Source organism: Dipodomys merriami, unplaced genomic scaffold (genome assembly GCF_024711535.1).
Source record: "Dipodomys merriami isolate MVZ:Mamm:240054 unplaced genomic scaffold, mDipMer1.0.p SCAF_5, whole genome shotgun sequence".
NCBI classification, from domain to species: domain Eukaryota; kingdom Metazoa; phylum Chordata; class Mammalia; order Rodentia; family Heteromyidae; genus Dipodomys; species Dipodomys merriami.
Genome location: NW_027206068.1, coordinates 73,809,278 through 73,835,449, shown reverse-complemented (window position 1 = coordinate 73,835,449; position 26,172 = coordinate 73,809,278). Strand labels below are relative to the sequence as shown.

At 40.8% G+C, this 26,172-nt stretch overlaps 1 protein-coding gene across 1 annotated transcript in view; it reads right to left on the bottom strand.

Moving 5' to 3' along the window:
• Cntnap2 (contactin associated protein 2) overlaps positions 1 to 26,172 on the bottom strand; it is a 1,671,549-nt gene that overhangs the window by 180,252 nt on the left and 1,465,125 nt on the right. The gene's annotated exons all lie outside the window — the stretch shown is intronic.

Sequence of the window (26,172 nt, the reverse complement as noted above, 5' to 3'; positions counted from 1 at the left end):
TGGTGTCAGTAAATTCTTGAGGAATGCAGAATCTAACCCAGAACCTTATTACCAAAGTCAGCACGAAAACATTGGAGGAAGGAGAAGCATTACTCTATGGCTTTCCATTACTAACCAAAGAGAGAAAAAATACATTAAAAAAAAAACTGGAGGTGTGGGTATCAGATGGGCATTTGATCCTTAGAAGCCAACATTGACTCTTTCCTGATAAGAAAACAGAGAAGTAAAATTGACAGTAAGATACCTTGTTAAGTATTGTAATTGGTGAGTTATAGAGACTGGATCCGAACCCTTCAGCTGTCAGGTTTTGGGGCCTGAGAGCGTTTGACCCCACCCATACCTGGCTTCTCCAGGAGCTCTAAGCCAGTGATGTGCGGTCATCATTTGGAACAGCTGGATCTGGATGCTGACTGAGGTGAACTGGAGCCATTACCCCCAAAGCTCCTGAAGAAATGTGATTACCTAGCTAGGGTTGAGAACGACTGTTGGGGAGCATTTACAAGACTGTATTTCGTGAATCTTCACTGTCTTTTTCCATAGTTGTTAAGAAAAGGCAAGTGACAAGCCGCTTCTTTTCTGGGGGAGTGGTGGGTAGAGGTGGTGGTGGGGAAGCGTTTGTGGCTGTCCTGGAAGTTGCCCAGCTTTCGGTGTTAGTTGTCTCCCTCAGCTAGTCCCCATGGGAGATGTGAGCCTGCACCACAAACCACCCTTGTGTTGGGAGATCTCTGAGCCAACCTCAGCAATAAATCACCTCCCCCAAATCGGTGCATAGTTTTGGGGGTTGCTTTGTCAAGTTGAGATGCAAGAAGTGTCTTAATTCCCATTTTTAGTTTCATGTGAAGTTTCCAGAGGCTGCTGGTGCTCTATAAACACTTTTGTAAATGTATATTTTTCTTGCAAGGAAAGGCAGCTTCCTACCCAAACCACATATAGCATCCCCGAGGCTTGATGAATTCTTTTCAACACTAAAGATGTGGGACACTTGTGAATGTCCAGACTTCGCTTATAAAGATATCCAGCCCTGTATCCATCAGTAAGCTTTCTGCCTAATCTCTAAGCAGTTTAATTAAATAGCTGTCATTTTTTTTTCGGGTCCAAGGCTAATGGAACATGCAGTTTCTTTAGGCTGGTACCATTTTGAGGCAGTGTCACAAGCAATCAAACTTCTAATTTAAAAACCACAGTGGGCCAGGTTTCTCTCAGGACCTCTACTGTTCCCCGCATCCATGTCTCTGAGAGCTGCATTAACTTTATTGAGCTACAGGGATATTAGACACACAGATTGCAATTGCAATCAACCTCATTGGACTAAAGCATTTTGATCCTTCATGTCATTAGAAAGAAAACTTCAATTTAAACACCTGCAGTGATTTTCAACACACGCCAGTGCAATCCCTCATTCACATTAGGAGCCTCTGTCTCCAGGGGTCATCTCCACAGGACTGGGCTTGCAGGCCAGTGACCCCCATCAGGGTCTCCATGGAAGCATATTGGAATTGCAGGTAGATGATCATGTGGTCTATAGACAGAGAGAAAGCTTTCTCTGCACCTCTTATGCAGTTAACGGTGAGGGGGGGGAGTTGGGGAGGAAGGGGTCTTGGCTCCACAATGAATCTACTCTTTCTTTCTTTTTAATGATTTAAGATAGCCTGGTTTTATTCAGCAAACTACACATTCAGACTTACTGAACAGAGCCACTATCTCAATAGCAGAGCACATTATTTCTTGCCAGTCCTGGAGACTGAACCCAGGGCTGCAGAATGCTAAGCTCATATCTACCACTGAGCATCTCCTCCTCCAGTACCTACCAAAAGAGGCAAAATGTAACTTAGTTTGGAGGTCACATGGCACACTCAGCAAGTTACTCTATCTCCAGTCATAAAATAAGTCTAATACTAAATTTAAAATAGCTGAAATCATGTGGTACGTCATGCGACTGAAAAAGCAAGAAATCCATACCAAAATTATTGGAAAACCATTTGTACAGTGCCAACTTATACAATAACAGTATGCACAAACAATGGGTCCAAGAGAAGAGATCATAAAGGAATTAAGGAAACTTTTCAAAGGGGTTAATATGAACATGTAATGAATCTACTCTTTCTTGTGCTGAGTCTCAGCAGATCATTTCGAAAGGAAGGTTGTCAGAACAACAAGAGAAAGGTGGAGAGGAGACGGGAGGAGGGCGCCTCTTGGGCTGATTTTACAGGCATCACCTGCCATCAGGGGAAAGAGAATCAAGGGGTAAATTGAGTTTAACCTTGAGGTTTGACTCAAAGGGATACATGTCACTGGTCTAATTTCCTCTGCTGCTGTCCTTTGGCTCTGGTGACTTCTTGTGCAAGTCTTTCAACGGTCACAGTTTGGGGAATTCTGAGCAGTTGTGGTCATTAGAAAAGAGCCACCCTGCTTGTCACAATGGATCCATCTCTCTTCTTCTTGACTCTGGTCCTCTTCACAGCAGCACTTAGCCCGAGAGAAGGAATGGACAGTGCCAGGGCTGGGAAGCAGCTCAGAGCAGGACTCAGAGTAAGGGGACCCAAGGCCAGGGGCCTCCCTATTTCCTTTCTATTTCTTCTTAAGAAAGGCAGGGTGTGTGTGTGTGGTGTGTGTATGTGTATGTGTGCATGCATACATGCGTGTGTGTGTGGGGGGGGGCAGGGGGTCTGGCAAGGCCTAGCATGAAAGGGAAGGGAAGGGAAGGGCAAGGCTTCTTTCTCTCAGTCACTCAATGTCAGCTTTCCTGACACTGCTAAAGGATACCTTTGAGAAATCCCATCTCCTAGGCAGACAGCCAGTGCGTTCTAAAAGCTTCTAAAGTTCAGTTTGCGGCTGATTGCTCTTGGTCTTCTGGGTGAGAGCAGCTGACATTTTAAAAGAGCTAATTATAGAGGGAGTCAGTGAGCGAATAAAGGAAGGCAGCGTTGAAGACACCAGAGCCAATGACACCATCGTTACTTAATGTGTATCTCCACTTGGACACCGCAGTCTTGCCCTGTGTCTGTGTCTGTACAGAGAAGGGAGTTCTCACACAGCGAACATTCTTATTTCCAGAAGCAAGGGTTTGAGAAATGGGTGTGTATAGCGTGGCTCATTGGAAAGAACCCTATACAGTCAACATGAATGGTCGCCCTTCCAGATAATATTGAGGACTGGGAAAAACAGATTTTTTTTCCCTGACAAGTTGACAAGTTAGTTGGCCACAGTTTCATGATGCTGAAAAGCAGAAGTGAAACTCCTGGGTCAGAGACAAAGGACTTTTATACTTTAAACAGAGCTGGAAGCAGGAGCTTCCTGTTCCTGTTTTGTTTTTGTTTTTTTCATTTTTCCCTTGTCCCCTTTCCCACCTCCCTGGGGAACTCAGGGAGGTAACACAGAGCAACTGGGTGGGCACCACACATGCAGTAAGCTTGTTTCACAGTGGATGAACCCTCCCTTTAGAAACCCCCAGCCTTCTAAAGAAGCTGCTAGCCAACCTGCTAAACATTTGCTCTGGAGAGAGACTTTGTCATTATTATCTTGGAGAGGACGCAGTGGAGAAAGACACTATCTCTGTTTACCAATAATGACAGCCATGGTCACGTCCTGAAAAGAGCTAAGAGCTGAAGCCCTCTCTTCTGCTTCTCATTCAGAAGAGAAGAAGAAATGGAAGAAAATATGGAGAATCTATTGCCCTCAATCACCCACTCTTTGCTTTCCAAGGAAGAGGATTCGTGTCAGAGTCCCGCCCTGTGGGCATGTAAACATGCATAGCCCTGTCCCAGGTCCTGAGGATGAACTTGCACCTCATGGAGACAAGCATGACTATCCACACTCCATGTCAGGCTCTACTTGGTCTGAGGCAGAACATTCTCTCCTAGGCAGTAAGTCATGGGTGGGTGTCTTTTGGTGGCTGTTGGGCAATGTTTCTTAGTTTATGAGACACAAGGCAAAAATGGGACCTTCGTCTGTCCTTTGATGTTGGGTGGGGGTTGTGACTCCTTGCATTCTGCAATCATTCTATAGACATCAGGCATGGAGGAGATCCAGGAAAGTGATGGGATGAATCTTGGTCCATGGTGAGACTGTTCAACTCCTACATTATTCCTGGACTACACCACCTCAAGACTTCCTCTAGGAGACATTGGGTGCTGTGTAAGCCAATTTGATGACTCCTGCTAGCATCCTGTCTGAGGTAGGGCCTGGCCTGGGAATCTGTATTGATGACATCTACCCTTAGTTTTGCCTTTTCACTCTTTTGGGGACTTGGTTTACTGGTCTTTGAGGTGAGCACTGTATCTATCGTTTTCCAAGAGTCCTTGTGTCCAGAGTGTGGCAGAAATCACTGAACTAGGTTGCCCCTAAAGTTCTTTTCAAATTGCAAGATCCTGTGGCTTAAGTCTCCAAGAGAGTCTCAGAAAAATAACAAAATGAAATGCACCTAGTCTTCATGGTAGTTTTAGACACTGAATCATTATATGGAGAACAGAGAAACATTAAAAGGTAAGTTCAGAGTGTGGCATACTGGCATGAAAGTATGCTAGCTGGTAGAAGGAGCTGTTGAACAAAGCTAGAGTGTGCCTTCCGCGGGGCCTTACACCAATCAGTGGAGCAAACCATCACTGCAGGTGGAATGAATTCCAGCAGGTGGCACTATACACTCTCATTCTATCTTCATAAATTTTTTTTTCAAACAAATCACAGAAGGCTTAAATGCTCTGAGTGATACATTTAACAACTGCCCAGAGAGTAAACTTTTGGGCTCTGAGTGCTCCCAACGGGTGAGGCCATGTGTAGACACTAGAACCAAAGTGCCAATGGGAAGATGCAGGACATGCATCCATCCCTTACAGAAGAGGGAAAAGGACAAGACAAGGAGAGGAGCCCTCACTGAACCAGGCACCGATGTCACAGTTCTTGCGAGGGTTGTGTGTTTCCCATTCTAAAGTGAATAAAGTCCAAGGTGTGGTAGTTTCCAAAGAACTCTTCCGTGCAAACTCTCACCCAATTCAGACAGCACGAGCAGAATACCTATTTCAGTGCCAATCTCTCCTGGAGAATACTTTGAACATAATTGATTCCCCAACCTCCAAGAACATCAGAAGACCGAAGAATTTATACAATATGAGAGTCATGAGAAGAGGCAGGCGGGCTGAAGATCAGGGCACTGTGGGACCCAGAGAGAAGAGAAGGAGAAAAGAGGAAAGAGGACAATCCATGCTCCCACCCAAGTCTCCACTTGTATCCTAGATGCCTCCCTTTCTCACCTATCAGCAATCCACTCCAGTGATTACCTCCCTCTCTATTGGAGCATCAATATTTGTCTTAGGATGAGTCATTCCACACGAACATGCAGAGAAGTCTTGAATCTTAACAACCCTATCACTACAAACTCTTCTTGACCTTATTTAGCATCAGCTACTACCTCATCTCTCCCTTTCCTTGCCAAATTCCTTGTAAAAGCTGCTGGTAATCTGTATATAGATTTTGGATCCTCTTAGTCTTTATTAAACACCATCCCATAAAGCTTCCTCAAAGATGTAAGAATGGCTCCCATGGTAGAGCACCTGCATAGAAAGCAGGATGCTGAGTCCAAACCCCTGTCCTGCCATTACATATGATTTTTCTCCTCTACAACATTTGAACCTGCTCTTACCTCAGGACCTTAGCATTTACTGTTCCCTTGTCCCTTTTTATCCTGATTTTAAAAATGGTGTGCGTAACACATATCACTGTCTGGCATACCATCTGTGTGCTCCTGGCTTTCCTAAGGCCCAGGCGTTTTCTGTTTTGGCCATTTCTCTGTCTTCAGCATGCACTGTCTCAGAGCATGCACTCAACAGCTTGTGAATGACTGAACAGTGTGTGAAGGAAAGGATGAACAGAAACATCTCTGCCAGAGGCCGGCACCCATAACACAGACACTCAGAAGAGCGAAGTCCACTCATTTCCCAGGGCCATGCAAGCTCTTTGGGAGACCATTATGAGTTTGGCAAGCATCTCCCCTATGATCACAGAATAACTCAGCCAAGAATTCCTAAGTTCAGAATAAAATAATAGTCATTTCTATTGTTAATTGTGGGAAAGAGTGGTTTCATTATAACATTTCCTCACACTTGCATTGCTATGAACTTTGACCATATTCACCCTTCTTCCCCTTTTGTCATAGTTTCCTTCCCTTGTCATCCTTTCTTCCCCAAAATAGTCTTCCTCTCATTTCTATGTCCTTTTAAAAACCTGTATTCTGAATATGGGAAGAAAGATGCTATATTGGTCTTCCTGAGGCTGGCTTACTTCATTTAACATCATTATCTCTAGTTCCATCCATTTCCAGTATAATATGCTCCTTTTCTTCATTTCTGAAAAACACTTTGCAGTAAATATATACCTCATTTTCTTGATTCACTCATTGGTTATTGGGTACTTAAGTGGATCCCGTGACTTGGCTATGGTGAATGGAGCTGCAGTAAACATGGGTACACAGATAACTCTTCCATTTATCAAAGTATGCTGACTTTGAATCCTAGACAGGAGTGGTATAGCAGGATATTATGTAATTCTATTTTTAGTTTTTTGGAAGGATCTCCACATTGACTTCCATGGTAGATATAGTAATTTATATTCTTACCAACGGTGTATACGAGTCCCTGTCCAGCCTCACCAGCCAGCATTTGTTGTTATTTGTTTTCTTTATGATTGTGGTAAGACAGAATCACAATGTGGTTTTGGCTTCTATTTCATGTATGGCTCAGGATGTTGAACATTTCTTCAAGCATTTATTGGTAGACATATTAATTAAAACAAATGTTCCAAAATGTTGTCCTCTGGCGCTTGATATTGAAGAACAACGACTTGCCCGAGATAAACTCATAAACTCAGCAGTGGAACTGGAAGCAGAATTATCTCCCTTTGTGACAGCTTGTGTAATTTCACTCTACTCTTAGGAAAAAGAAACTTGGATCCAAACTACATTTCTCAAATTTTGGTCTGCATAAGCAATTGCCAGGAGGATGTGCTTATCAAATGCATGCATATTCTTAGACTCCTCTTGTGTAGAATTTGGTAAGTTTGAGGTTTGACCTTGTAATCTGCTCTGTGCTAACATCAGGGGATTTGAATACAAGTGGTCCTGAGATTTTATTTTAAGAGACACTACACATTCTAAGCTACCTTCTAGAAATAAGATACCTGGTATCTTTTGCTTCCTTGACCTCAATAGAAGAACTTTTAAAACAGTGGAAAGGAATTTAACCATGCCCCTTGTAGAAGAAAAACACAGTATAGTGGTTACTAGAGCTGGATAGGGTGTGCATATTGGGGGGGTGCATATGTGTGTGTGTGTGTGTGTGTGTGTGTCAGAGGTTGAGAAAGAGAGAGAGAGAGAGATTGAGGAATAAAGGGGTATAATTGTACAAGAGGAATATTTTTTTTGCCAGTCCTGGGGCTTGAACTCAGGGCCTGCGCACTAAGCTTCTTTTGCCACAGCACTACGTCTGGCTTTTTCTTTTTATGTGGTACTGATGAATCAAATCCAGGTCTTCATGCATGCAAGGCAAGCACTCTACCACTAAGCCACATTCCCAGTTCAAGAGGAATAACTTCTAATGTCTGGTAGGGTAACTATGCTTGACAGTAATGAATTAAAGATTTTTAACATAGCTAGTAGATAGGACTTTAAATATATTCTCAACACATACATAGAAATGATGAATGTTTCAGGTGATAGGTATATCAATTACCACCATCTAATCACTACACATTATATCCATGTCCTGAAATGTCACACTGTACTCCATCAACATATATCACTAGTATGTGTTCATTGATGCCAGATAGACCAACAGTACAATGTAGATAAACACACAAGGGGCTGGAAATGGAGTCATGGGATCAGCCTACCATTCCTACATAATCTAGCCTCAATTAAAAAAACCCAAACCCTCTGTAACTGAGGCTCAAGGTAGCTTTTCCTTGTCTCATTCATGACTGAGCTCTGTGTCTCTTTCCTCTGTGTGCTTTCTCTGTGGCTGCTGTAGCCATGTATCTAGCAGTGCTCGGTGACCCCTAGAAGTCTTCTACAGAACTTTTGCAGCCCTCTGTGAGTTCTAGAAGTCTTCTAGAGAATTTCTTCATACTTGCAGTCAGTGTCCAAATGTGACCTATCTTACAGGGACTCTAGTCTTGAATTTTTTCAGTTGATTCTAACTCTGCAAGACCAAAAACTTCTCAACACTTCAGTGCTGGCCTATGCCCCTAGGAGCCCAGCAATGTTAAGGCCCAGAGATTTTAGAGCATGGAATGCAACTTCAAATGAACCCTCACTGACTAGGTAAGAAAACGGAGGCCGCCAGATATTATAAGTTAGTAATAACTCAATATCAAGCTTTTGTTTTTCGAGCTATTGTATTGCCTCTCATGTTGTGAAGGAAATGAAAAACAATTATTTTTTTCTTTTAGTATAAACTTACACTAAGAATGTTGATTTTTAGAGCGATATATACACATATACACATCTTCACACTAGCAAAACTGGTCTTAAACACATCTGAAAGTGAATGAACATTGATCGGGGGAATTCTTTGTTTTTGTTTTTGTTTTTCTTCTTCTTCAAAAAAATCTCAGAGCTTAACAATCAATATTATAAACTCACTTAAAAATCGCTGGTATCTTGATAACCTCCTGAGTATGAGAAATATTTCTCTTCATGCATGTTGGCCTTTCAGCTTTTTAAAACAATTATAGTTTAAAAAAGTCTTTACTAAGGCATCCACAAAGAACAGAGAGCAGAGGGAGATATCGCTGGCCAAGCAGAGGCAGAGTACTATCTCCAAAATACAATGCCCATCGACTAATTTTCTCCCTGTATTAAGCTACTTTATGAGATGAACTTTTTGAATATTAACACACCTAGACAGTTTAAGTAGGAAAAATAAATCAACATCCCCAAATGTTATTATGCAACCTGAACCAATATCCTCTCTCCATGCTGGAATGTGATCTGGTGTCAAATACTCTCGGGGTTGGGACAAGCAGAGATTCGACCTCTCTGCAGCAAGGCCCAGTGTCTGATGTCTTGAGGGAAGTCCCAGACGATGACCTTGAAGATGAGTATTGGTGATAAAAGGAAGTGTCAAAGCTTCTTTAGAGAAACTGTGAAAGTGGATGTCTCAGGGTTCCCCAGAGGTGCAGAAAAGCGCTAAGTGAGGAGGCAAAGAGGCTTTCCTTGGGACTGTGTTCGGGTTTTGCAGCCAGGACAGGTGCCTCTGGGGAGGCCCAAGGGTGATTTGTGACACTGGTTTCAGGTGGTGACAGAGGGCACAGGTTCATGGAGGGGCATGGCATTGGAAAGTTCCAACAGAGAGGATCATGGGATTTGAGGTCAAAATAAGTCACTCATCTGAAAGCTGGAAAGAGCTCCCATTGGAAAAAACACAAGTGTGAATTTGGCCCAAGCTAAGGCTTTGGAGGAGGTGCATGGATTATCTTGTCTAAGTAGCTTGGTGCAGGGATTATAATGTCTATGTGATTGAGCGATGGATGCCTGTCCTGACAGAGACATAGATGGCGTAGGAAAAGCCAAACAACCAAACAAAAAAGAAAAGCCAAAGACAAGCTCTCAGGATGAGAGGTTAAGATTTTGGAAGAAGAGGTCTGCTGGTGGGAACTGTGGATACACCTGCCAGGGTTGCCATACTCTGAGTTTACCAAACCAGTACTCCACCTTGGTTTTGTACAATTTTTTCCTTTCTAGAAAATTCTGTATTTGTAGATATGTCTACGTGTATGCATGCATGCATGCACACATGTGTATCTCTCCACATTAAGCACTTATTTATTTGCAGTGCTAGAGCTGAACGCAAAGCCTTCCAAGTGCTCAGAGAGCAAGCTACCATGGAGCATCATCCCTATTTCTGGAAAAATCTTTCATTGTCAGTGAGACCAAAGGAAAGCGATGGCGCAGGGCTCACAGAGATTTTGGCAGAAATAGTGAGATGTGTGAGAGGGAGGGAGAATCTCTCTGGACATAACAGACTTTCTTCAAGTGTGAAAGACGTAAAAAACATTCTTTTGCTTTGGCATTTCCTTGCAAGAGACACAATGGATATCATTTTATGGGCTTTAGTGATGGTTAATGTTTTTCTCCTCTTTCCATCTCTTTCTATCTCTCTGTCTCTTTTTGGAAATTCTGGGGTATGGACTCAGGGCCTTGTGCTTGCTAAGCAAGTATTCTACCATGTGAGCCACACACTTTTAGAGGCTCCTTTGGGTTAATCCTGGGATAGACTGGAATGTGATTCTCCTACACGAACTTCCATTGTTTGCTGGGATGACAGGCATGTGCCACTGGTTGAGATAAAATCTCACTAAACTTTTATGTGCTGGCTTGCCTTATACCACGATCTATCAAGTAGAAAGCATCACAGACTTAAGCCAGAAATCCCAACCTAGTTTATTCTTTATTTCTAATTCTTCTAGCATTCATTACTAGAAGAATTTAAGAATTAAAGAATCTAGCAAAAATATAAGCATTAAAGTACTGGATTTCAGAATCTTAGGGTAGGAAATTTCCTAGGACCAATGTTCTATTAAAACTGTGGAAGAATTAGTAGAAATGTGAAATATATTATTATTATATATTATGACATAAAATATATAAATATTAAATATATGAATAAATACTATGTATTATATGAAATACATATTTCATATATGAACTGCTCAGGAACTCCTATGGTTATGTGCAGCAACAGATTCTATACAAACAAAGCCTTTTTTTGGGAAATGAACAATGTTTACTACTACTGCTACCACCAATGATTCATCAAAGTAGTCTTCTTTTTGATCCTGATCACAACTGTTAAAAATATGTCCATTATAGACTCCCATATATATATATATATATATATATATATATATATATATATATTTCATAGACAATGATTTTGCCTCTCAGAACTCTACACATATAAACATGTAAGATCTCTTCGAGGGCCAATTTGTACAAAGAGTCACATTAGCTTTCTTATGACTTAGTGAACTATGGGAACATGATTTCTTTCTAGAATAGTTCCTTTGGGAGAACAGTGGTAGGTCTGGTTAAGTTTGTCAGCAGTGTCTGCCTCAGAACGGCTTGCCGCTGGGGACGGAGGGACCGAGAAGCCCGTCTGCAGCACTCTAGTGCTGCTTGCTGCTGTGATAGCTGGGCGAGAGAGTCTACCCAAGAAGATAAGTAGTGAGGAATACAGGAAGCTGGTACTGAAGGTATGTATTGGGGAAGTCAAGGAGAAGTCTGGTCGATGAATGAGGGGAGGAAGGAGGGCGGGGAGAATGCAGTCAGAATATTCATTGCATATCCTATGAAAACAAGAAAATTGAGGGGAGGGGTTGGGTTGGGAGGGATAGGGGAGGCTGATGAAAGGGGTGACACTGATCCAGATGTATTGAACTTATTATGCCTATAATTCTAGCTGCGGAGGAGGCTGAGACCAGAGTTGTGGTTCAAAGCCAGACTGGGATGGAAAGTACATGAGACTCCTATCTGTAATTAACCACCAAAAAGCCAGTAGTCAAGCTGTGACTCAGGTGGAAGAGCCCTAGCCTTGAGCAAACAAAGTTCAGGGACAGTGCCCAGGCCCTGAGTTCAAGCCCCAGGACCTGTATACACACAAGCATTATACTTATAAACTGATTTGTTGAATGGCAACCCCTTTGTACAACTACCTAGAGAGAATAAAGCTCTAATAAGAAAAAAGCTATAGAGTGTGTGATCATGTGGTAGCGTAGAAAATTAGTTGTGAGTAGTCAAGGGATCAAACATTGTGGAAATCTATCTTTTAAGAGGTAAGCCTATCACAGAGGTTGGTAAACGGGAATAGTGGGCACCTGGGGCCCTGTACTCTACATTGTTTTCAAATCCACGCTGCCATTCGTTGATGGAATAATATAGTTATCCCCCTGATACTGCTAGTCCTCTCCCCCTCAGGAGGCAGGTGGAGAACATAGCAAATTCCAGAAGACCTCAGATACACATTTTGCCAGCCAATAGCAATTCCTGAGCGTTACATTCTATAGGTTGTATTCTGAAGGCAGTAACACCTTTTGGCTTTGTTTTTGAAATATAAAACCATAGTTTTTTTTTCAGACCACACAGGCCCTCTTGGAGATTCTAATGTGGTCTTTGCCTTCAGTTGCAATAAAGTACTGTTGTGGAATTTTAAAAAAAGTGACAGAGAAATGTGTTCTTGAAATATTACATGAAAAAAGTAGCTTACAAAATGGTACTATGTGCCATATGATCTCGTTTTTGTAAGAAAAATCATATATAAATGCATAGAAAAATGTTTGGAAATATAAACATCAAAATGATAAATAGATTGGAGTATAGGATTAAACTTGAGTTTTTTTATTTTGGTTCTGATCTTTACCACTTGATCCACAGCTCCATTTCTAGTTTTTTTTTTGGTGGTTAATTAGAGATAAGAGTATCATGGCCTTTTCAACCTGGACTGGCTTCGAACTGCAATCCTCATATATCAGCCTTCTGAGTAGCTAGGATTATAGGTGTGAGCCACCAGCGCCTGGCAAACCCTGGCCTTTTAAAGTCATTTTGCTTCTCTGGATTTTTAATTCACTTAGCAACAAGCAAATAATATCTATATAATTTTAAAGCTATGATAATTTTCACTTTCTTTTGCAATGATCAGTGACATTTTAAAGCAACTCTATCCTATACTTTTAACAAACGTTTAATCAGAAGGATTCGTTAATCAAAATGGAGAGAACAGGATTTTATTTAAATACAAAGAATTAGAAGAACTCTTAACACCACAGTGAAACAGTCCTCATTATTTCTTCCCAGTATTTAAAACTTGAAACAATTATTTTATTTTAAAAGCAAGAGTGGTCAGACTTTACCATAAAATATATTTGAGTCAGAGATGAGTTTTTCCCCTACTATTAAACATAGCTCAAAATAAGGACATGCTATTTTTTAAAGTAAAATCCTCACAGGTCTGAAGTAGCAGCATGTTCCAGTGTTTAAACTAATGTATACTGGAACCAGAATGCAAGATGGGCATAATTCAATGTTATAATTACACTTGACAGATATACACTGCTTCTATTATTCATTGGCTCTGGTTGTAGTTACCGGGGAAGGCTCTGTAGAATACTAAACATGCACTACTCTTCATGAGACGTTGTTTGCATTCCCATCAGTTCTCATCAGAGGAATCAAATTCAGAGATGCAGAAAACCAAATCTGATCATTTAAACACCATCCACAAAGTAAGTAAAATGAGTAATTTCCTAAGAGGCCTTCAGTCCAGCTAGCTTTCCTTTGTTAAACTTAACACAGTATATGCTGCGGGGCATTTCTGTAAAGAAAAATATCTTTTAACTGTTCTTTGGCCTAGAGCGATCTGATTTCCAATTGTTTATATGCCCCAGTGATTTTCCTCTTCTATTTGTATTGTCTGTGCTGTTTCCTCTCTGGAAAGATGCCTTTATCTTATCTTTACATGTCTGTCATCCTTCGATATAAATCAAATGCTGCATCTTCTGGAAACCAACTTGAATTTCTCCAGGTATGACTAAAGTTTACCTTTTTGGTTGCCATAGGACCTGTGACTGCTAGCCATTTTTGAAAAGATTATCTCTCCTTTCCTCTGTTAGCTTCACAAAGCTGCCATCCAGCCAGGAGCTAACTGCGTTCCCACTGCATTCCCAGTCTCCATTTAACTTCATTCCCAGTCCCTGTTTATCTAGATGGAGGCATGTGAAAAGTTTTTGCCGATGAATTCAGACCAGAGACCCATATGTCACATACTAGGGCAATGTGTTTAAGAAAGGAGAATGAATGCTCTTCATCTTCCTTTTCTCTGTCTGCCAACTGGACTTACATGCTCCCAGGCTCTAGGAGATAATGGAATCACAGAACAAAAGGAGCTTGGATCTTCATATCACCCTGCAGAAGTCTTTGTGAATCAGAGCATATGTGTATATAAATTCTTATACAGCCATTGAAAGCTGGGAGGTTTTATTTGAAATAGCAGTTTACCTTACTCCTAAATAAGAATATAACTTCTTCCTAAATCTCTCATGACCTTATCACATTTTTTTAATATGTCAATTTTATTTTAAATTAAAGGCTCATATTCTTCTGACCACTGGAATTTTGGAGGGATGCACTGTGTTCTAATGATTTCATTTCTAATATCTAGTTCTGTATCAGAACATTGTTATATTAAAAAAAAATCCAGGTTGCAGCATTATATTTGAATAGGTTAGTGGGAGTCTGTCAGTCGCTAACACTGTAGAGCAAAGAGGAATGTCTGGGAGCCGTTTGGACAGGTCCATGCCCTTGCTCTTGTACCAGCTTCCCCTGTGCTTGCCAAGGTATACTTTGAATATCATAAAGAACTTTAAACAGGGCTGGGAAGGTGGCTCAGTGGTAGAGCGCTTGCCTTGCATGCTCAAGGCCCTGGGTTCAATTCCTCAGCATCACATAAGCAAAAAGAAAAAAGCCGGAAGTGGTGCTGTGGCTCAAGTGGTAGAGCGCTAGCCTTGAGCTGAAGAGTTGAGGGACAGCGCCCAGGCCCAGAGTTCAGGCCCCACGACTGGACCCAAAAAAAAAAAAAGAACTTTAAACAAACCTACATCCAACATTATAATTAATAGTGAAAACTTAAAACCATTTCCTCTAAAATAAGGAACAAGACAAGGATATGTACTTTTCCTACTCCTCTTTGACATAATTCTGGGATTGCTAGTAAGAGCAATAAGGTAAGAAAAAAAAATGTAAAAGGGATCCAAATAGGGAAAGAAGAAGCAAAACTATTACTGCTTGTAGATGACATGATCCTATACTCAAAGGACTCTTTAGACTCTCCCCCTAGCTACAAGCTGATTAACAACTTTGGCAAAGTAGCAGGTTATAAAATAAATCCACAAAAATCAGCAGCTTTTCTCTTTCTTTTTGCTTATGTGGTGCTGAGGAATCGAACCCAGGGCTTCAGGCATGCAAGGCAAGCGCTCTACCACTGAGCCACCTTCCCAGCCCTAATCAGCAGCTTTTCTATAGGTGAACAATGAGGAAATTCAAGACTGAAATCAGGAAAGCAACTGCATTTGCAATAGTTAAAAAAACTCAAAACCCTAGGAATTAACCAAGGAAGTGAAGGACCTCTACAATGTAAAGTATAAAATTCCAAAAAAGGAAATGGGAGGAAAAATAAGTAGAAAGATCTTCCACAGTCCTAGATTGGTAGAATTAATATCTTGAAAATGCCAATACTTCCAAGGCAATCTGCAAATTCAATGCAATACCACAACATCATTCTTCACTGAGGTTGAGAAAACAATCCACAAATTCAAATGGGATCATAACAGGCCCCAAAGTGCAAAAGTGATCCTTAGCTGAAAAAACAGTATTAACAATGCCAAACTTCAAACTCGACTACAAAGCTATAGAAAAATAAAAAACCCAACAACTTGATACTGGCACGAAACAGGCCCAGGGACTAATGGAACAGAATGAAGACCTGGAAATGCACCCACAGACCTCTAGCCATTTCATATTCAATAAGGGAGCCAAAAACACAAACTGGAAGAAAGACAGTCCCTTCAGCAAACAGTGCTGGGCAAACTGGATATTAGCATGCAGAAACTGAAACCAGATCCCTGCACCAGCATCAATTCAAAATGAATCAAAGGCCTCAATGCAAACCCTGAAACCATGAGACTATTACAGGAGGGAGTAGGAGAAATGTTAGGACTCCTGGGAACAGGCAGGAACTTGCTGAGTAAAAATCCAGAAGCACAGAAAATCAAAGAAAGACTTGATAAATGGGATTGTATCAAGCTATGGCAAAGGATATACCCGACAAGCTAAAACGACAGCCTACAGATCGGGAGATTTTTTTTGCCAGCCACACATCAGACAATGGCCTAATATCCAGCATATTCAGAGAACTTAAAAAGCGAGACCTCACAGAATCAATGACCAAAATAGCAAATGGGTTAATGAGTTAAATGGAGACATCTCAGAAGAAGTAAAAATAGCCAACATACACATGAGGGAATGCTCAACATGTGTGGTCATAAAGGAAATGCAAAGCAATGCAACATTCAGATTCCACTTAACCCCAGTTAGAATGGCAGTCATTAAGAATACAAACAATAATAGATGCTGGCATGGATGTGGGCAAAGAGAACTTTAATACACTGTTGGTGGGAATATTAACTTGTTCAACTACCTTGGAAAACAATATGGAGGTTCTGCAAATCCACTCCTAGGCATTTATCCAAAAGGTTACAAACAGTAAACAGTAAAGCCACCAGCACATTCATGTTCATTGCAGCACTATTCACCATAGCCAAAGTATGGAATGAGCCCAGATACTAGTCAATGAATGAATGGATGAGGATAAAGTGGCATATATAAATAGTGGAATTTTGTTCATCCATTAGAAAGAATAATATTGCATCATTTGCAAAGAGATGGAAGGATCTGAAAAAGATTATGTTGCTAGTAAATCAGGCCCAGAGAGTCATGCTTTCCCTCATATGTGGAAGCTGGAATTGATTTATAAACATATAAGTAAATACCTTGAGTGGTATGCAAGTATACATAAATGTATGAACTGGAATATGGTAATTTAGGGGAGAGCTCAAACAGTGTTATTCCTTAGAAAGGCAAAAACATAGTTCAACAAAATAAACACCAGGAAATGGGTACCTGAAAAGGTTGAGGTAGGGTCAAGGGGAAGGGGTTAGACAAATGTAGAGAAGAAATGAGAGAGAATGGAGTAAAAACATTCAATGCACATCCTACAAAACTTAAGAAGAGTAAGGGAATGGGCCAGTTGGGAGGGATGGGTAAGAATGTGGAAAGGGGTGATGTTGGTCAAGATGCATTGTATTCATAAACTGCTTTGTTGAGTGGTAACTCCTTTGTACAACTAAAGACAATAAAATATTAAATTTTAAAAAAGAATGAATGATAAAAAGGGCTTTAAATATCATAGTCCCTTTCCAATAGGGAAAGCTGTTCCTATGTGGCAGACAAGCTCAGCATCTTGTTCTCCAACATTTCTATTGTAGATCCTAAGTTCATCAGACTCCAGGATCCAAACCTCTAGCTGGCCCGTGAAGCTTGAAACATGTTCAAAATGGCATTAACAAAGCTCTTTATGGTTAGCTGTGGAATGTACATGCATACACAGCATTATGTCCACAGAAAAAATATATTCTAGGCTTTGAACAACCAGCTCAGAAACTTCTAGAATGAAGTCCTTTTATAAATCAAAAAGTACCAGAACTCAATGATAAAGGAAAAAAAACAAATCAGGAATAGAGTAAAAAGGCAAGTTTTTTTTTAAAGTACGAAAAATGAATATATTATAGCTATATACTTAAGCCTACATCAGATTCCAGGAAAGACTATGTAACTTTTTTCTCCTATCTTGATTACTATTCAAAGTATCACAATTTCAGTGAAATATATCTTTAAAAATAGAATTCCTTATTTTCAGTTGTAGAGAGTTTTTTTCTAGGCTTTCTGGTTGACATCTAGTTGGCCAATGTTTCCTTATGTGATTTTAATTACACAGTGTTTGCTTGATGTCTTGTACAAACATAGCATTGTTGTACTTACAGTGAGTTTTCTTTGGCCCTTTGAGATATTTCTTGGTTTTGAGCTCTTTCAAGTAATCTGTTCCAATCACTCACTTTATTTAAATGAAGCTCCACTCCATGATTTATAGTATTTTCTCCTTTTTTTTAAAAAAAAGCTTTGAATTAATTGGTCCCTAGTGTCATCTTTAGTTACATCAGTTCTACAGTCTTAGTAACACACACTATGACAACAACTTGATTCTTGAAGCTTTTGTTTTTATGAAAATATTGAGCCCGTAGAGATATAGCCAGCTCTTGGAATGGCAGATGGAAGGTCTCTAACCTTATTAGAACTTTAAAAATTCATACTCATATATTTCTACTCCCCCGACTCCCATTTCTCTATGTGTTTATTATTGAGCAGTAATAGCATATTCTTCCTCTGGTCTTAGAATGGATGAATTGAAGCTACCTCTCCCATAGGCCTCTGATCTTCTGGTTGGTCATAAGCAGAGATTCTGATTTTTTAGCCTTTCTGATTCTTTAGCCTTCTCCCTTGCTTTTTGTCTAGAGGAACGATTTTGTGACTTACCCTATGCAATAATGTTGAAAGCATGAGAATCTGAGCCAGTGAAGCAGAAGAGACATTCTATCAGAAAAATGTTCTCGTGAAACTTCCACCTTTTCCCCATAGTAATGACATAGGAAAAGGAATAGTAGGGTCAGATATAGAAATTTGTCCTCATTGGGGAGGATAGATATCAGGGGAAAGGGATTAGAGTGAGGGAGCCTGTGTGAATTAAGAATCTAGGGATTTCAGGGTGGGGGGGTGGGGGGGAGGCTGGGAAGGGATGTGAAGGGTAAACAAAGGAGGAGGCTGCAATGCTTGATAAGAAATGTACGCATTAACCTGCCCATGTAATTGTAACCCCTCTGTACAGTGTGTTCACAAAAAAAAAAAAAAAAGAATCTAGGGATTTCAGAGCCAGGTGCTGGTGTCTTAGGTTTGTAATCCTAGCTACTCTGGAGGCTGAGAATTGAGGATCATGGTTCAAGTCCAAGTTGGGCAAGAAAGTCTGTGAGACTCTTATCTCCAATTAATTGACTACCAAAAAAATTAGAAATGGAGCTGGGGCCCAAGTGGTAGAGTGCTAGCCTTAAGCCAGAGAAAGTTCAGGGGCAGCATTGAGGCCTTGAGTTCAAACTCCTGGATAGACTTTGGAAAGCAGTATGAAGATTCCTCAAAAGGCCCCACATAGAGCTCCCCTATGACCCAGCATTTCCACTTTTGGGCATTTACCCAAATGATCACAAACAAGGCCATACTAAAGCTACCAGCACAACTATGTTTATTGCAGCATTATTCACCATAGCTAAGATATGGAACCAACCCAGATGCCCTGCAGTAGATGAATGGATCAAAAAATGTGGTATATCTCTATCTATCTATCTATCTATCTATCTATCTATCTATCTATCTATCTATCTATCTATCTATCTATCTATCTATGTATCTATGTATCTATGTATCTATGTATCTATGTATCTATGTATGTATCTATGTATCTATGTATGTATGTATGTATGTATCTATCTATCTATCTATCTATCTGTCTGTCTATCTATCTATCTATCTATATCTACATATATATATATGTATATATATATATATATATATATATATATATATATATATACACACACACACAATGGGATTCTAAGCCTCCATCAGAAAGAATGACTTTGCCTCATTTGTTAGGAAATGGAAAGAATTGGAAAAAATTATATTAAGTGAAGTAAGCCAGGCCCAAAGAAAAATAGTTCCTATGGTTTCCCTTATTTGCAATAACTAGTATAAGTCTAGGACAAGCAGAAAAGGTCAAAAGCTATGTACATATGACCATATAAGATGATGTTAAGCAAAATGAACCCCAAGATAGGGACACAACTGTTTTTTTCTTTCTTGCTATTGTTTTAAATGTATTTAAAATGTAGTATGTGATTTTTTTTTTGTTTCTTTGTATGTTCTTCCCCCACAGTATAACCACTGTTTTTACTGTATTTGATGTCGGTGCCCTGAATCTTGTATATACATTTTTCTAATTTGGGCAGGGGAAGGGAAATAACAAAATGCTGAAATAAGGATCCAGGATGACCCATTGTAACAATGAGATGTACAAGACACTATGTTGAAAATGAACTTTACAACTTGAGGGGGGCGGAAGGTGGAGTTGGGGAGGTGGGGAGGAGAGGGATGGTAGGGGAAAAACAAAGGAGGCGGTAACAATGCTCGATAAGAATTGTACTCATTACCTTACTCATGTAACTGCAACTCCTCTGTACAACTCCTCTGTATTTTTACAATAAAAACATTTAAAAAACTCCAGGATAGGCACCAATGGAAAAAAAATAAATCTAGGGATTTAAATAGGTAAAGCCATTATGGGAGAGACAAAGAAACCTGAGAAGATGTATTCCTTTATGTCCACCGGGTGTTTGCAAGGTGTTGGAATTGATGCTTTCTCTGGGATTGTCCTGGAGTGATGGCTTACAGGACAAATAGCATTTGCCTACATCAAAAGCATAGTTTTTCCATCAGAAGAATGTCTCTGCACTATGTGGTCTCCTCTATCCAATATCGACTCTGGGTAATGAGGAGGAGAGTGGTGACATGGAAGTGGAGAGCGTGGAGAGGGTCTGTGGAGGGTGACAATGACTTCCGGTTTGGACTTGAGGTTGGTTGTGATCGATCCTTAGAAGCAACTGCAACCAGGTGCCAGTGACTGTCAGTCACATCCTGATTCTATCCAGTGCAAGCACACAGGTTGACTGGAATTCCTGCAAGTCGATGTCATTAGCTTTGTGAAAGTCCTCCTTAGATCCTCTTTAGTGGGACTGAGAGCCACTGCCTCCCAAGAAGCTTTTGATGATGTGTTCACTCAGGAAGGAAGAGAAGTGGGGAACTGTGCTTGAAGCAGACGGCCGCTGATGGGCCTGTGGGAGTTGTTGTGCTGGGAGAGACCTTAAAGACGCTGTCGTTAACCTTGTAGAACAAGGGGACATGACACAGCTGGTGTAGCGTTGGTCAGTTCAGAATCCTGGTCTCTCTCTCTCTTTTTTTTTTTAAAACAACAAAACCCCAAAACCACTCCAAAATGAAAACAACCAAGTGTTTTATTAACCTTCTTGCCCTTTGAGATTTTTCCTCACAGCTGGAGTTCTGTGTTTTACCATTTTTTTCATTGAAACATGTTTTATGTATAACTAAAACGTGCACATTTCCAAGTGTGTAGCTGGATAAATTTGTACACATATATGTGGTTCAAGTGAAAGAATGTTTCTATGACTCCAGAAAAGACATTTTAGCTGGAGACTAGTGGCTCGTGCCTTGTAATCTTAGCTAGGTAGGAGGCTGAGATCTGAGGATCATAGTTTGAAGCCAGAGCAGCCAGGAATTTCTGTGAGACTCTGACCCCCTAAGTAACCACCCAAAAGCTGGAGGTGGAGCTGTGGCTCAAGGGGTAGAGCAGCGTCCTTGAGTGAAAAAGTAACTCAGGAAACCCATGCCTTGAGTTCGAGCCCCAGTATATACACACACTCTTTCTCTTCCTCTCTCTCCCCCTCTATTTCAGATTCTCTCAGTGTCTCTCTCTGTTTCTCTCTCTCTCTCTAGGTTTTTCTCTTTCTTACACACACACCCATACATGAAAAGGGGGAAGAAAATAAAAGAAATTTCTTTGGTTGTTCCCTCGGGTGGTCACTATTTTGACTTCTATCTCTATAGATTACTTTAGCATATTCTTGAACCTCATGTGAAAGAAATAATATATATGATAATGTACATATAATGCAGTGTACATATACAGTGTATGAATCCTGCTTCTTAACTCCTATTTTCTTTCGATGGTCTGAAAACTGCCTTTACTTTGGTAATGTAAATAAGCTGGACATTAGTAGTGAGATTCTAAAAAACCAGGTCTGTAGTAAAGCCTTGGGGAGTTTACATCCTAGATACTACTCTACCTCTGGAACAGAAGCTGTGCCCCAGGGGAAGAGTCTCTTGGAATGGTACCAGAAGGATCATGTCCTTGAGTGTCGCAGGGAGGTGGTCGTGACTGTAAAAGAAAAAAAATCACTTGTAGGAGGAAGGGCAAGAAGATCAAGGTCGTCATCTCTATGAGGCAGAAGAAAGGTCACTGAATAAGGGAGATTTGAGACTATCCAGAAGACCCACCAAGGAGAGGCAGGTCCAGAGCCAAGCCCTCTTCTAACACTGCCTTTAGTAGAAAGAGGTAACTCTATCTGAGCGACTTAGGTGGAATTCTTCCCCTGTCTGGAAAATTCCAGGGCACCAATCATTAGCAGACTACGTTTGGCTGCAGGAAAATTATTTTCACAGCTAGGAGACATTCTATTTAAAATGCATTCTTTATCACCCTGGAGTCTATGTTCACGTAACTATCCCCGCAGTGAAATTTTGTTTACTAATTATTTATTGTTTTTTTATTTTCCCTGAGACTGGGACTCAAACTTCTTATCTGATAGTTCTGCTCATTGTCTAGCACTCGACCAGCCGAGCCATGCCTCTAATCCCTTATTTATAAATACTTTAAGAATAAAATTAAAATAAAATAAAAAAATAAAATTAAAATTAATATATTTACTAGCTTTAACATAGCTCAAAGTTTCATCTTTGCATTTACAAACTTTTTTGGGGGGGTCCATAATCCAAATTTAAAAAGTTGAAATCAAGAAGTCAGAGAAACTATAAAAAAGTTGTAAGTATGGCTGTTGGATAAAATTTATTCCAAATCTATGTTGATATCCTGTCTTGGCTTAAATATTTTGTTTTTGTTTTTGTATTTTTGGGTTGGCTGTGGGGCTTGGGTATTGTCCCTGAACTTTTTTGCTTAAGGTTAGTGCTCTACCACTTTGAGATACAGCTCTACTTCTGGTTTTCTAGTGGTTAGTTGGAGATAGGACTCTCCTGCCCAGGCTGGCTTTGAATCATGATCCTCAGATCTCAGCCCCTTGAGTAGCTAGGATTACAGGTGTGAGCCACTGGGCTTGGCTGGCTTAAATAATTTAAAGGAAAAATCCCAGCACTAACAGCTGACTTATATTAAGGAAAGCTCATAGCATGTTTTAAAAAGCATCTTAAATAACACTCTCAGTGCTGCAGCCCCGTTGAGAGGAATTCTACATTTCTCAAGTTCCCGTTGGAAACTCTTTTAATATGAAAAGTCATTCTAATTTTGAAATAGTGGAAGATAAATTACCATTAATTTACTTCTTCTAATTCATTGGTTTCTAGATATTTCAGAGTATTTGCTTCTGTGATTTTATTGAGTGTGTGTATTGCAAAAAAAAAATAAATAAAGCTGCATCTTGGAAATGAACTCCTTTTCTTTAATACCCTTTGCTAAGATCCTTAGGATCTGCGACAAAATGCCTCCCCATTTTGGGAGAGATACAACTGTCAGATGCAAATGCCTCCCGTGAGCCATCCTGACAGCTGAAAGAGCTCAACTTTGCCAATGCAGAAGCTTATGCTAAAGTCTTACCATAGTTGCTGGCTGCTTTTCCTAGTCAATAAATACCAGAAATTTCCCCTCAAATCCCTTCGACAAATATCTCCTGAAATTTCTTTTTGACATGTTAAATAAAGACCCCATAGTCAACTCCAAGCCCTTCCATTCTTGGATTGCTGTCCCTCTTTAGGGAGACTACCCTGTGGGATCATCAGCATTGGAACCCCTTTCCATGGTAGTCCATACTTTGGGAACAGGAGAGTACCTTGCCAGGGGCCCTTGCCTTGGGTAGCACCAGCATCTTCACTCGGCAACGCCTTTTCCTGTGACATACCCTCTCCCCATCCTTCCTTCTGTAAACATTGGAATCCAGGGACCATAACACTTAGCTTCCAGGTCCTTGTCCATCCATCCATCCATGGTGATCACCTATAGATACCTCAGCAATGATGTGCAAGACCATGCAACACTTGGACCTCTTCATGCCCCAGCCTTACATACTCCCTGGTACCCACCTGGTAGCATCTGAGATTGTACATCCTAATTCTTAACACCTGATCTTGAATTACAACAGTCTACCAGCAGTGCTCTGTCCTTTCACTGTATTCTCTGTCTTCCTTTTGACCACAGTTCTGTGGTGACCCCGTCCTCTTCTTCATTAGGTTTTCCATAGGTGTCTATGTAGACTAGGACTTTGCTCGTTCATTCAATTTATTCAACAAATGCTTATTTGTCCTTGCCATGGGCAGGGTTTTGTTGTGGTGCTGGAGTTGTGACATAATCCGTGTTCTCCCATTTCTGAGGACACTTTCTCTTATTTCCTCATCTGGTAGCCACAGGCAGAGCTTACACTTCTAGTATTTATTTTATCCTATCTAACACACTGCTTTATAAAGTGGAGTGTGTTAGACTCTCCCACCAGACGGAGTGTGTCTCTGGGACGCCACATCACATCATCTTCCCTTGTTCTGCAAGTCTACTTCCACCACTCCCAGTGACTACCTACAACAAATACTGCAACAAACTTACTTTGTTTATTTTCACAGTGCTGAGGATCCAATCCAGGGCCTTGCACACAGCAGGCAAATGCTTTCCCACTGAGCCACATCCTTAAGCTTATGACACTGTCCTCACCATGACAAACCACACGGTCCCTTCAGATCCTTGCTTTACTGACATCTTGGCAGTATTCAGTGTTATTCTTCCTTTTCCATTGGTTGCTGGGATATCACCATCTTTGTTTTAGCTCTTGAAAGGGGTTGTCATTCTTGGACATTTGTTTTCTATACCTTTGGGTTTTTATGCGGGGGGAGGGTGGAGGCAATGTCATGCTTAATGTATCAAATTCTCATTTCCAGATGATTCCACAATTGTTTGATGACTCCTGAACGTCCATCTCAGATCCTTCTGTTGAGATCCAGCATTGTTGAGATACGTCCCTGGTTTAGATATTCTCCTAACTTACAGAGGTTTAAACTCAAATATCCAGAAGGTAGCTTGGATTTGCCCTTGAACACCATACTCCTCTCATGCAACATCAAAACCAGAAATACCAGCTTCCTTCTAGTTTAGGTTCCTAACTGTTGTGTTAAAATCCTGAGGTATCTTCCTATTCCTTGGCCATCTTTTATGTTTACACCTTTTCATTGTCATCATTCCATTCATTCGATCATAGTTAATACAGATGCTCTTCACTCCCTGTCCCATGCTATGGTCTCACAGATTGGAGGCTTAGTCCCCAGCGAAAGTGGGAAATTGTACCTTTGAGAATTGGGACCTACAGAGAGGTTGTAGGGTCAGAGAGGGCATCTCCTTGGCAGGGAATGCAGTTTCCTGCAGGGAGCTTGCCCATGATCTAGTCGTTCTAAGAACCTGAACACTGCCTGAGTCTTTCTCTGACTTCTTGTTTGGCTGGTTGGTCACTCGGTTCTCTAGGTGCATCCTAGACAGCTAAGCGCTGTCCTCACAAGAGCTCTGGTGGGACCATTTGGACTTTCCCTATGTAACCTAGACAAATCTCTAATAAAGCCAGCCTACCTCATGACTGTCAGTATAGTGATAACTGATACACTTGTACATCTGCCTTGCAATCTTTTTTTCTAGTGAAGGCAGATCTGATCATGTAATATCCCAGCTTGCCATAATCAAAATCAAGCCCAGCCACAACGTTCCCACACAGAGACTGCAGGGAACCAAACCTTCTTGCCTTCCAGGCCCTTTTCTCTTGGCTCTTTCCAAGGAACTAGGACTCTGTGTACTTCCTGAGTCCTTTCAGTCAGTCTCAAATCGTGTCACTCCTTGGTGTAATTCTGAAACAACCTGCTTTTCCCGCTTCCTGCCTTTCCTTCTCCTTCTTTACCTTTCTGACTCCTGCTCATCCATCAAAATTTAATTAAAAGCATTCCATTCCCAGATTGGCACCCGTGTCACTCAGATCCAGTTTAGTATTCTCCCTGGGCGCTGTCAGGGAGCTCACTGTCATGGGTGGCAGCTCACTGTCTCGTTCACAGCCATCACCTTTCGAGGTCAAACCTCAGCTCTGCACTTCCTACCTGTGCCACCTGTCAGACAACTTCCTTACCCTGTGCCTCAGTTTCCTCCTTTTGTAAAATGGAGATACAAAATAGAGGATGGTTAGGATAGTGAGATAATTTTTTTATAAAATGCCTGGAACAAAGCCTCCCACATAACATCCTAACAAAGCTGAGCTATTTTAGTGTCATTCTAACCACTGATTTTTCTGGCCTGTTGTCTACAACAAAGTGATTTTTGAGGGAAAGGACCTTGATAGATTTGGCTGTGTCTTCTAGCACCCAGCATAGTATCTGGGACATAGAAGACACTCAGTTAGTACTATGCACTGAAGGAACAAAGAAACGAACTAAATATGTGAAACCAGAGTTTTAAAAATTTACCTTTAAAGTATGCTAATGAGCAAGACTGCCTGATTATATCCTGTGTAATTTCCTACTTGTGCATAAGATGTTAATGGTATCTCATTAACGTATTGTACATAGGCTCACCGTTCTCAGAGTCAAGAATCTTC